Raw genomic sequence first — 9,495 nt, 5'->3', positions numbered from 1 at the left:
TTGAGCTCACTGGCTTCACCACTCTGCACGTAGGCAATTAGTCACTCTTGGACCTTCAGACATCAAGGGCTGACAAGAAACTCAGGGGCAAAAAGAATACCTAGAGGCCGGAGTCAGCAGTCTCCTCACTCATTCTCAGCCATTTCCAACCCACAGCTCTCCAACATATCTCCCCATTTCCTTCTTGTTTAATTGCCCGGACACCACAGATCAACACACCTTCCTGTGTGATGGGTGGTGATGATGGAGGGAACTGGATCAGAGGTGGTGGTGATGGAGGGAACTGGATCAGAGGTGGGTGGTGATGATGGAGGGAACTGGATCAGAGGTGGTGGTGATGGAGGGAACTGGATCAGAGGTGGGTGGTGATGATGGAGGGAACTGGATCAGAGGTGGTGGTGATGGAGGGAACTGGATCAGAGGTGGGTGGTGGTGATGGAGGGAACTGGATCAGAGGTGGTGATGATGGAGGGAACTGGATCAGAGGTGGTGGTGATGGAGGGAACTGGATCAGAGGTGGGTGGTGATGGAGGGAACTGGATCAGAGGTGGTGGTGATGATGGAGGGAACTGGATCAGAGGTGGTGGTGATGGAGGGAACTGGATCAGAGGTGGTGGTGATGGAGGGAACTGGATCAGAGGTGGGTGGTGATGGAGGGAACTGGATCAGAGGTGGTGGTGATGATGGAGGGAACTGGATCAGAGGTGGTGGTGATGGAGGGAACTGGATCAGAGGTGAGTGGTGATGGAGGGAACTGGATCAGAGGTGGGTGGTGGTGATGGAGGGAACTGGATCAGAGGTGGTGGTGGTGATGGAGGGAACTGGATCAGAGGTGGTGGTGATGGAGGGAACTGGATCAGAGGTGGGTGGTGATGATGGAGGGAACTGGATCAGAGGTGAGTGGTGATGGAGGGAACTGGATCAGAGGTGGGTCGTGATGGAGGGAACTGGATCAGAGGTGGGTGGGTGGTGATGGAGGGAACTGGATCAGAGGTGGGTCGTGATGGAGGGAACTGGATCAGAGGTGGGTGGTGGTGATGGAGGGAACTGGATCAGACGTGGGTCGTGATGGAGGGAACTGGATCAGAGGTGGGTGGGTGGTGATGGAGGGAACTGGATCAGAGGTGGGTGGTGGTGATGGAGGGAACTGGATCAGAGGTGGGTGGTGGTGCTGGAGGGAACTGGATCAGAGGTGGTGGTGTTGGAGGGAACTGGATCAGAGGTGGGTGGTGATGGAGGGAACTGGATCAGAGGTGGTGGTGATGTTGGAGGGAACTGGATCAGAGGTGGTGGTGGTGATGGAGGGAACTGGATCAGAGGTGGGTGGTGATGGAGGGAACTGGATCAGAGGTGGTGGTGATGTTGGAGGGAACTGGATCAGAGGTGGTGGTGGTGATGGAGGGAACTGGATCAGAGGTGGGTGGTGATGGAGGGAACTGGATCAGAGGTGGTGGTGATGTTGGAGGGAACTGGATCAGAGGTGGTGGTGATGGAGGGAACTGGATCAGAGGTGGTGGTGGTGTTGGAGGGAACTGGATCAGAGGTGGGTGGAGATGGAGGCAACTGGATCAGAGGTGGGTGGTGGTGATGGAGGGAACTGGATCAGAGGTGGGTGGTGGTGGTGGAGGGAACTGGATCAGAGCTGGTGGTGGTGGTGGAGGGAACTGGATCAGAGGTGGGTGGTGGTGGTGGAGGGAACTGGATCAGAGGTGGGTGGTGGTGATGGAGGGAACTGGATCAGAGGTGGGTGGTGGTGGTGGAGGGAACTGGATCAGAGGTGGTGGTGATGGAGGGAACTGGATCAGAGGTGGGTGGTGGTGATGGAGGGAACTGGATCAGAGGTGGTGGTGATGGAGGGAACTGGATCAGAGGTGGTGGTGATGGAGGGAACTGGATCAGAGGTGGGTGGTGATGGAGGGAACTGGATCAGAGGTGGGTGGTGGTGATGGAGGGAACTGGATCAGAGGTGGGTGGTGGTGATGGAGGGAACTGGATCAGAGGTGGTGGTGATGGAGGGAACTGGATTAGAGGTGGTGGTGATGGAGGGAACTGGATCAGAGGTGGGTGGTGGTGATGGAGGGAACTGGATCAGAGGTGGGTGGTGGTGATGGAGGGAACTGGATCAGAGGTGGTGGTGGTGATGGAGGGAACTGGATCAGAGGTGGGTGGTGGTGATGGAGGGAACTGGATCAGAGGTGGGTGGTGGTGATGGAGGGAACTGGATCAGAGGTGGTGGTGGTGATGGAGGGAACTGGATCAGAGGTGGTGGTGATGGAGGTAACTGGATCAGAGGTGGTGGTGATGGAGGGAACTGGATCAGAGGTGGTGGTGATGGAGGGAACTGGATCAGAGGTGGGTGGTGATGATGGAGGGAACTGGATCAGAGGTGGTGGTGATGGTGGGAACTGGATCAGAGGTGGTGGTGATGGAGGGAACTGGATCAGAGGTGGGTGGTGGTGATGGAGGGAACTGGATCAGAGGTGGGTGGTGATGGAGGGAACTGGATCAGAGGTGGGTGGTGGTGATGGAGGGAACTGGATCAGAGGTGGGTGGTGGTGATGGAGGGAACTGGATCAGAGGTGGGTGGTGGTGATGGAGGGAACTGGATCAGAGGTGGTGGTGGTGATGGAGGGAACTGGATCAGAGGTGGTGGTGATGGAGGGAACTGGATCAGAGGTGGTGGTGCTGGAGGGAACTGGATCAGAGGTGGTGGTGATGGAGGGAACTGGATCAGAGGTGGGTGGTGATGATGGAGGGAACTGGATCAGAGGTGGTGGTGATGGAGGGAACTGGATCAGAGGTGGTGGTGATGGAGGGAACTGGATCAGAGGTGGTGGTGGTGATGGAGGGAACTGGATCAGAGGTGGTGGTGTTGGAGGGAACTGGATCAGAGGTGGTGGTGATGGAGGGAACTGGATCAGAGGTGGGTGGTGATGGAGGGAACTGGATCAGAGGTGGTGGTGGTGATGGAGGGAACTGGATCAGAGGTGGTGGTGTTGGAGGGAACTGGATCAGAGGTGGTGGTGATGGAGGGAACTGGATCAGAGGTGGGTGGTGATGGAGGGAACTGGATCAGAGGTGGGTGGTGGTGATGGAGGGAACTGGATCAGAGGTGGGTGGTGATGGAGGGAACTGGATCAGAGGTGGTGGTGATGGAGGGAACTGGATCAGAGGTGGGTGGTGATGGAGGGAACTGGATCAGAGGTGGGTGGTGGTGATGGAGGGAACTGGATCAGAGGTGGTGGTGATGGAGGGAACTGGATCAGAGGTGGGTGGTGATGGAGGGAACTGGATCAGAGGTGGTGGTGATGATGGAGGGAACTGGATCAGAGGTGGTGGTGATGGAGGGAACTGGATCAGAGGTGGTGGTGATGGAGGGAACTGGATCAGAGGTGGGTGGTGATGGAGGGAACTGGATCAGAGGTGGTGGTGATGATGGAGGGAACTGGATCAGAGGTGGTGGTGATGGAGGGAACTGGATCAGAGGTGAGTGGTGATGGAGGGAACTGGATCAGAGGTGGGTGGTGGTGATGGAGGGAACTGGATCAGAGGTGGTGGTGGTGATGGAGGGAACTGGATCAGAGGTGGTGGTGATGGAGGGAACTGGATCAGAGGTGGGTGGTGGTGATGGAGGGAACTGGATCAGAGGTGGGTGGTGATGATAGAGGGAACTGGATCAGAGGTGGGTGGTGGTGATGGAGGGAACTGGATCAGAGGTGGTGATGGTGATGGAGGGAACTGGATCAGAGGTGGTGGTGACGGAGGGAACTGGATCAGAGGTGGTGGTGATGGAGGGAACTGGATCAGAGGTGGTGGTGGTGATGGAGGGACCTGGATCAGAGGTGGTGGTGATGGAGGGAACTGGATCAGAGGTGGGTGTTGGTGATGGAGGGAACTGGATCAGAGGTGGGTGGTGATGGAGGGAACTGGATCAGAGGTGGGTGGTGGTGATGGAGGGAACTGGATCAGAGGTGGGTGGTGGTGGTGGAGGGAACTGGATCAGAGGTGGGTGGTGGTGGTGGAGGGAACTGGATCAGAGGTGGGTGGTGGTGGTGGAGGGAACTGGATCAGAGGTGGGTGGTGGTGTTGGAGGGAACTGGATCAGAGGTGGGTGGTGGTGGTGGAGGGAACTGGATCAGAGGTGGGTGGTGGTGGTGGAGGGAACTGGATCAGAGGTGGGTGGTGGTGATGGAGGGAACTGGATCAGAGGTGGGTGGTGGTGATGGAGGGAACTGGATCAGAGGTGGGTGGTGATGGAGGGAACTGGATCAGAGGTGGTGGTGATGGAGGGAACTGGATCAGAGGTGGGTGGTGGTGATGGAGGGAACTGGATCAGAGGTGGTGGTGATGGAGGGAACTGGATCAGAGGTGGTGGTGATGGAGGGAACTGGATCAGAGGTGGGTGGTGATGGAGGGAACTGGATCAGAGGTGGGTGGTGGTGATGGAGGGAACTGGATCAGAGGTGGGTGGTGGTGATGGAGGGAACTGGATCAGAGGTGGGTGGTGGTGATGGAGGGAACTGGATCAGAGGTGGTGGTGGTGATGGAGGGAACTGGATCAGAGGTGGTGGTGATGGAGGGAACTGGATCAGAGGTGGTGGTGATGGAGGGAACTGGATCAGAGGTGGTGGTGATGGAGGGAACTGGATCAGAGGTGGGTGGTGATGATGGAGGGAACTGGATCAGAGGTGGTGGTGATGGAGGGAACTGGATCAGAGGTGGTGGTGATGGAGGGAACTGGATCAGAGGTGGGTGGTGGTGATGGAGGGAACTGGATCAGAGGTGGGTGGTGATGGAGGGAACTGGATCAGAGGTGGGTGGTGGTGATGGAGGGAACTGGATCAGAGGTGGGTGGTGGTGATGGAGGGAACTGGATCAGAGGTGGGTGGTGGTGATGGAGGGAACTGGATCAGCGGTGGTGGTGGTGATGGAGGGAACTGGATCAGAGGTGGTGGTGATGGAGGGAACTGGATCAGAGGTGGTGGTGCTGGAGGGAACTGGATCAGAGGTGGTGGTGATGGAGGGAACTGGATCAGAGGTGGGTGGTGATGATGGAGGGAACTGGATCAGAGGTGGTGGTGATGGAGGGAACTGGATCAGAGGTGGTGGTGATGGAGGGAACTGGATCAGAGGTGGTGGTGGTGATGGAGGGAACTGGATCAGAGGTGGTGGTGTTGGAGGGAACTGGATCAGAGGTGGTGGTGATGGAGGGAACTGGATCAGAGGTGGGTGGTGATGGAGGGAACTGGATCAGAGGTGGTGGTGGTGATGGAGGGAACTGGATCAGAGGTGGTGGTGTTGGAGGGAACTGGATCAGAGGTGGTGGTGATGGAGGGAACTGGATCAGAGGTGGGTGGTGATGGAGGGAACTGGATCAGAGGTGGGTGGTGGTGATGGAGGGAACTGGATCAGAGGTGGGTGGTGATGGAGGGAACTGGATCAGAGGTGGTGGTGATGGAGGGAACTGGATCAGAGGTGGGTGGTGATGGAGGGAACTGGATCAGAGGTGGGTGGTGGTGATGGAGGGAACTGGATCAGAGGTGGTGGTGATGGAGGGAACTGGATCAGAGGTGGGTGGTGATGGAGGGAACTGGATCAGAGGTGGTGGTGATGATGGAGGGAACTGGATCAGAGGTGGTGGTGATGGAGGGAACTGGATCAGAGGTGGTGGTGATGGAGGGAACTGGATCAGAGGTGGGTGGTGATGGAGGGAACTGGATCAGAGGTGGTGGTGATGATGGAGGGAACTGGATCAGAGGTGGTGGTGATGGAGGGAACTGGATCAGAGGTGAGTGGTGATGGAGGGAACTGGATCAGAGGTGGGTGGTGGTGATGGAGGGAACTGGATCAGAGGTGGTGGTGGTGATGGAGGGAACTGGATCAGAGGTGGTGGTGATGGAGGGAACTGGATCAGAGGTGGGTGGTGGTGATGGAGGGAACTGGATCAGAGGTGGGTGGTGATGATAGAGGGAACTGGATCAGAGGTGGGTGGTGGTGATGGAGGGAACTGGATCAGAGGTGGTGATGGTGATGGAGGGAACTGGATCAGAGGTGGTGGTGACGGAGGGAACTGGATCAGAGGTGGTGGTGATGGAGGGAACTGGATCAGAGGTGGTGGTGGTGATGGAGGGAACTGGATCAGAGGTGGTGGTGATGGAGGGAACTGGATCAGAGGTGGGTGTTGGTGATGGAGGGAACTGGATCAGAGGTGGGTGGTGATGGAGGGAACTGGATCAGAGGTGGGTGGTGGTGATGGAGGGAACTGGATCAGAGGTGGGTGGTGGTGGTGGAGGGAACTGGATCAGAGGTGGGTGGTGGTGGTGGAGGGAACTGGATCAGAGGTGGGTGGTGGTGATGGAGGGAACTGGATCAGAGGTGGGTGGTGGTGGTGGAGGGAACTGGATCAGAGGTGGGTGGTGGTGTTGGAGGGAACTGGATCAGAGGTGGGTGGTGGTGGTGGAGGGAACTGGATCAGAGGTGGGTGGTGGTGGTGGAGGGAACTGGATCAGAGGTGGGTGGTGGTGATGGAGGGAACTGGATCAGAGGTGGGTGGTGGTGATGGAGGGAACTGGATCAGAGGTGGGTGGTGATGGAGGGAACTGGATCAGAGGTGGTGGTGATGGAGGGAACTGGATCAGAGGTGGGTGGTGGTGATGGAGGGAACTGGATCAGAGGTGGTGGTGATGGAGGGAACTGGATCAGAGGTGGTGGTGATGGAGGGAACTGGATCAGAGGTGGGTGGTGATGGAGGGAACTGGATCAGAGGTGGGTGGTGGTGATGGAGGGAACTGGATCAGAGGTGGGTGGTGGTGATGGAGGGAACTGGATCAGAGGTGGGTGGTGGTGATGGAGGGAACTGGATCAGAGGTGGTGGTGGTGATGGAGGGAACTGGATCAGAGGTGGTGGTGATGGAGGGAACTGGATCAGAGGTGGTGGTGATGGAGGGAACTGGATCAGAGGTGGTGGTGATGGAGGGAACTGGATCAGAGGTGGGTGGTGATGATGGAGGGAACTGGATCAGAGGTGGTGGTGATGGAGGGAACTGGATCAGAGGTGGTGGTGATGGAGGGAACTGGATCAGAGGTGGGTGGTGGTGATGGAGGGAACTGGATCAGAGGTGGGTGGTGATGGAGGGAACTGGATCAGAGGTGGGTGGTGGTGATGGAGGGAACTGGATCAGAGGTGGGTGGTGGTGATGGAGGGAACTGGATCAGAGGTGGGTGGTGGTGATGGAGGGAACTGGATCAGAGGTGGTGGTGGTGATGGAGGGAACTGGATCAGAGGTGGTGGTGATGGAGGGAACTGGATCAGAGATGGTGGTGATGGAGGGAACTGGATCAGAGGTGGTGGTGATGGAGGGAACTGGATCAGAGGTGGGTGGTGATGATGGAGGGAACTGGATCAGAGGTGGTGGTGATGGAGGGAACTGGATCAGAGGTGGGTGGTGGTGATGGAGGGAACTGGATCAGAGGTGGGTGGTGGTGATGGAGGGAACTGGATCAGAGGTGGGTGGTGGTGATGGAGGGAACTGGATCAGAGGTGGTGGTGGTGATGGAGGGAACTGGATCAGAGGTGGTGGTGATGGAGGGAACTGGATCAGAGGTGGTGGTGATGGAGGGAACTGGATCAGAGGTGGGTGGTGGTGATGGAGGGAACTGGATCAGAGGTGGTGGTGATGGAGGGAACTGGATCAGAGGTGGTGGTGATGGAGGGAACTGGATCAGAGGTGGGTGGTGATGGAGGGAACTGGATCAGAGGTGGGTGGTGGTGATGGAGGGAACTGGATCAGAGGTGGGTGGTGGTGATGGAGGGAACTGGATCAGAGGTGGGTGGTGATGATGGAGGGAACTGGATCAGAGGTGGTGATGATGGAGGGAACTGGATCAGAGGTGGTGGTGACGGAGGGAACTGGATCAGAGGTGGTGGTGATGGAGGGAACTGGATCAGAGGTGGTGGTGGTGATGGAGGGAACTGGATCAGAGGTGGTGGTGTTGGAGGGAACTGGATCAGAGGTGGTGGTGATGGAGGGAACTGGATCAGAGGTGGGTGGTGGTGGTGGAGGGAACTGGATCAGAGGTGGGTGGTGGTGATGGAGGGAACTGGATCAGAGGTGGTGATGATGGAGGGAACTGGATCAGAGGTGGGTGGTGGTGATGGAGGGAACTGGATCAGAGGTGGGTGGTGGTGATGGAGGGAAGTGGATCAGAGGTGGGTGGTGATGGAGGGAACTGGATCAGAGGTGGGTGGTGGTGATGGAGGGAACTGGATCAGAGGTGGTGGTGATGGAGGGAACTGGATCAGAGGGGGTGGTGGTGATGGAGGGAACTGGATCAGAGGTGGGTGGTGGTGATGGAGGGAACTGGATCAGAGGTGGGTGGTGGTGATGGAGGGAACTGGATCAGAGGTGGGTGGTGGTGATGGAGGGAACTGGATCAGAGGGGGTGGTGGTGATGGAGGGAACTGGATCAGAGGTGGTGGTGATGGAGGGAACTGGATCAGAGGTGGGTGGTGATGATGGAGGGAACTGGATCAGAGGTGGTGGTGGTGATGGAGGGAACTGGATCAGAGGTGGGTGGTGATGATGGAGGGAACTGGATCAGAGGTGGGTGGTGATGGAGGGAACTGGATCAGAGGTGGTGGTGATGGAGGGAACTGGATCAGTGGTGGTGGTGTTGGAGGGAACTGGATCAGAGGTGGGTGGTGGTGTTGGAGGGAACTGGATCAGAGGTGGTGGTGATGGAGGGAACTGGATCAGAGGTGGGTGGTGGTGTTGGAGGGAACTGGATCAGAGGTGGGTGGTGGTGATGGAGGGAACTGGATCAGAGGTGGTGGTGATGGAGGGAACTGGATCAGAGGTGGTGGTGCTGGAGGGAACTGGATCAGAGGTGGGTGGTGGTGATGGAGGGAACTGGATCAGAGGTGGGTGGTGGTGATGGAGGGAACTGGATCAGAGGTGGTGGTGGTGATGGAGGGAACTGGATCAGAGGTGGTGGTGATGGAGGGAACTGGATCAGAGGTGGTGGTGCTGGAGGGAACTGGATCAGAGGTGGTGGTGATGGAGGGAACTGGATCAGAGGTGGGTGGTGATGATGGAGGGAACTGGATCAGAGGTGGTGGTGATGGAGGGAACTGGATCAGAGGTGGTGGTGATGGAGGGAACTGGATCAGAGGTGGTGGTGGTGATGGAGGGAACTGGATCAGAGGTGGTGGTGTTGGAGGGAACTGGATCAGAGGTGGTGGTGATGGAGGGAACTGGATCAGAGGTGGGTGGTGATGGAGGGAACTGGATCAGAGGTGGTGGTGGTGATGGAGGGAACTGGATCAGAGGTGGTGGTGTTGGAGGGAACTGGATCAGAGGTGGTGGTGATGGAGGGAACTGGATCAGAGGTGGGTGGTGATGGAGGGAACTGGATCAGAGGTGGGTGGTGGTGATGGAGGGAACTGGATCAGAGGTGGGTGGTGATGGAGGGAACTGGATCAGAGGTGGTGGTGAT

This window comes from Hypanus sabinus, chromosome 23 (assembly GCF_030144855.1).
Source record: "Hypanus sabinus isolate sHypSab1 chromosome 23, sHypSab1.hap1, whole genome shotgun sequence".
NCBI lineage: Eukaryota > Metazoa > Chordata > Chondrichthyes > Myliobatiformes > Dasyatidae > Hypanus > Hypanus sabinus.
Note: the sequence above shows the minus strand (reverse complement) of the source record.